Genomic DNA, 4,082 nt, shown 5'->3' on the forward strand with positions numbered 1-4,082 from the left:
CTGTGCCGAGTAATGACTCCATTGTGAGACTTATTGTTACTGTGTTTGGCATATTGAATATGTCAGGGATAGCTTGCCAGGCTTTGCCATGCGGGCGAGATACTCTCAGTAGCTTGCCAGACTCTCTGAGAGGGGCAGAGGAATCGAACCGGGTTAGCCAGGCTGGCTGGGTGCAAGGCAAACACCCTACCACTGTGCTATTGCTCCAGCTCTGTGAAATAGTATGCTAAGGAAAATTTTTTTCATCAAATTTAAATGTTGCATGCATCTAGTATAAATGAGAATTGAATGGTGGTCAATGATATACATTTTGAATCATTTTCAGTGGTGTGTACTCAAGTGAGTGAAGTGAAGTGTCATTAGCTTGCTATAAAAGTGCATAAAAAATAAAGTAGGTTGAATGAAGCGTGATGATAATGACCACAGAAGGGTAGTAGTAATATTATCACGATCACAATCATGATCATCCTGTTGTTCATCAATTGCCTTGAGCAGGCATCAGTAACGTCTCCTTTGTCCTAGCCCTGAGATTTTAAAGTGCCATATTCAAGGCTCTTTCAGGGTTAGGAGAATGAGACCCATCATTGTTACTGGTATTTAGCATATTGGGTACGCCACGGGAAGTTTGCCAGACTCTGCTGTGTGGGCAGGTTACATTTGGTAGCCTGCCAGGTTGTCCAAAAGTAAGAATGAGATAATAAGATGTCGCGCAGCCGCAAATGTGGCTGCGAGCTTCTGGGAACTGGTTTTTGTAGTCTCTGGGTCTTGGCCGTTGATGAGATTACATGGCGCCAGGGGGTCAGTTGGTGGGTGTGACCCCTGCCTAATGGAAGATGGAGGATCTGGGTGGAGGATGCTCAGCCCCAATCGGAACAGGCTTGGAGATCTCAGCCCCGGGACCCGCATGCTTTTGTTCCTCTGCCGGTACCTTTATGCGCGTGGAGAGTGGTCTCAGCATGGTTGTGGCTGGTTCTGGAGGTCTTTGGCTGCCAGGGCTCTGCTCGGGGTGGGTAAGGAAACTCAACCCGCCCCCCTCCAAGGGGCCCCGGTGAGGACAGATAGGCATGGGGGCAGGAGACTCTGCACTCTTCTCTTCCGGGTAATATCATAATGTTCATAATAGAAAAATTTGTGTGTAAGCTATATAATTTAAAATTATTCCTGACCCCAAAACAAGGGCCAGATGGACTGACCCATTGTAGAAAACATGCCATGAAGGGGAAGGGGGAGTGCAGTTAGGACAGAGAAGGGACCAACACTGACAATGATAGTTGGAAATGATCACTCTAGACACAAACTGAATACTGAAAGAAGGTAAAGTGATATACACAATACCCTTCCAGTAACAGTATTGCAAACCACAATGCTGAAAAGGAAAATGTGTGTATGTGTGTGTGTGTGTGTGTGTGTGTGTGAGAGAGAGAGAGAGAGAGAGAGAGAGAGAGAGAGAGAGAGAGAGAGAGAGAGAGAGCACACAATTTCTTTATCTACCCCCATTTGTTAATTTGTTATGGTGTATTTGGGGGTGTTTTAAGACCACTGCTATTGCAAATAGTGCTGCAGTCAGGGATGGAGCGATAGCACAGTGGTTGGGCGTTTGCCTTGCGCGCGGCCAGCCCAGCCGAGCCGGGTTCGATTCTTCAGCCCCTCTCAGGGAGCCTGGCAAGCTACCGAGAGTATTTTGCCCGCACAGAAAAGCCTGGCAAGCTACCCGCGATGTATTCAATATGCCAAACACAGTAACAACAAGTCTCAAAAAAAATGGAGATGTTACTGGGCCCGCTCGAGCAAATCGATGAACAACGGGAAGACAATGTTTGTTTTTGACATGCTGCAGTCAATGTCGGCGTGCATATATGGTTTTGAATTAGTGCTTTGTGTTCTTGGCTAGATACTAAGGAATGGAGATGCTGGATAGTACATGATAGCTCTCTTTCATTTATTTGTTTCTTTCTGTGTTTTGGGACCATAGCCAGGTACACTCAGGGATTACTCCTGCTGTTTCAGGGAACCGTATGTGATGCTAGGGATCAAACCCGAGTCAGTTGAGTGCAAGGCAAGTGCCTTACCCACTATAATATCTGTGCAGCCTGATAGCTTCGTTTATAAATTTTTGAGAGATTTCTGTACTATTTCGTATAGAAGCCAAACCAGTTTACAGGCCATGTGCTATGATGTAACACTGTAAGTATTGGCACCTGTACCATCAAGGCCTATAGCCCCAAGTTGGAGTGGGCCTGTGCTGCCACCAAACGTTCAAAGTCATAGGAGCTTCAGTGCACTGGTGCTTAACAAAGTAATAAGAAATACGAATGGCTTTATTTACTGATTAAAGAACTAGGGCTGGAGCGATAGCACAGCGGGTAGGGCGTCTGCCTTGCACACAGCCAACATGACTGACCCGAGTTCGATTCCTCTGCCCCTCTCGGAGAGCCTGGCAAGCTACCGAGAGTATTCGATATGCCAGGCACAGTAACAACAAAGTCTCCAATGGAGACGTTACTGGGCCTGCTCGAGCAAATCCATGATCAACGGGAGGGCCTTTACTTTTACTTTACTTTGAGCTAGTAGTACAGAAAGCCCTACTGTCTGTTAACGGAGAGGCACTAAATGAAGGGGCAGCAAAGTTATTGCTCAGAGAACTAAAAAAGCACCTGGATGGTAATACAATAACAGGGGGAGACTTCCTATACCCCACTTTCACTGTTGGACAGATCAACCAGACAAAGTATCTGTAAAGAAACAAGAGCCCGGAACAAGGAACCTCAAGAGCTGGGATTAATTGACATATACAGCAAAAGGAACATATTCAAACTTCACAAAGCTGAATGCATATTCTTCTCTAGCACACATGGAACGTTCTTCAGAGAAGTCCAACGACTGCTATACAAGGACTCAATAACGTCAAAAAATTAGAAATTTATCAAACATCTTTTCAGACCACAGTGCTATGAATGTTGAAATTAACCATAGTAAGAACATGAGGGGAAAGCGCTAATACTTAGATACTGAACAAAACTTTAACTGAGTCGCAGGGAGAAATCACAACAGGCTTCTTAGAAATAAAAAGATCATTTGTAAAAGATTATGAACAGCTCTAAAGTGTTAAGCTGGAATTGCTTAATTCTCTTCACTCTTTTACATTTGAAGGGTTTATATATTTTACGTAAAATTTAAAATAGATTCATACTGAATTATTCTTAATATCAATTTTTAAATTTTCATACTTATAAAAATGATATAAAATTTGAAAAATATTTTCTCTGAACTTTGATTCAACATTGAGGTACAATTTTGTGAGTGTGTTCAGCTGTTATCACCTCCACAATTAAAAAAAAGAAAGTGACCTCCCCCAGTATGTGGATTAAAAAGGAGTTATAATAAAGGAAAAACAGATGGTTAATGTTATCCGAATTAGGGGTCGGAGCTACATTGAAGGTGTAGGGTGAAAAAAAAAGTTATATAGATGAAACATGATGGCCACTTAACACCTGCATTGCAGACCACAACACCCTAAAGGAGAGAGAGAGTAAAAAGGGAATCCACCTGATACAGAGCCTGGGGTTGGGGTGGATGGGAGGGAGGGGGGAGGGAGGATGTGGGAGGGATACTGGGAACATTGGTGGTGGAGAATGGGCACTGGTGGAGGGATGCGTACTTGATCACTGTATGACTGAAACGTAAGCACGAAAGTTTGTAAATCTGTAACTGTACCTCACGGTGATTCATTGCAAATAAATAAATGAAAAATTATCCAAACTAAAGATTTTGCCTTTAGAACTGACCTTACATGGAGGGCAGGAAGGGCTTTCGGGAAGGGGTTCTTTTCCAGTGGTGGTGGATGTGGTGTTGAATGATGTATGCATGAAAAGTATGCTGAACAGTGTTGTAAATACTAGCACCTAATAAAATGGTAAACAATCTAATAAAGAAAAAAAAAATCCAGACTGCTTTATTAGTATAAAGAGTATCTCTGGGATTTGACTGTTTCTAGTGAAATTTTAGTTTTTGGCCAGAAGATGGCAGCATTGGCAAATAGTATGATCTTGGTCTGTCACTTGCTTTATTGGTTTGGGGACCCA

Source organism: Sorex fumeus, unplaced genomic scaffold (genome assembly GCF_029834395.1).
Source record: "Sorex fumeus unplaced genomic scaffold, SorFum_2.1 ptg000002l, whole genome shotgun sequence".
Classification (NCBI taxonomy): Eukaryota; Metazoa; Chordata; class Mammalia; order Eulipotyphla; family Soricidae; genus Sorex; species Sorex fumeus.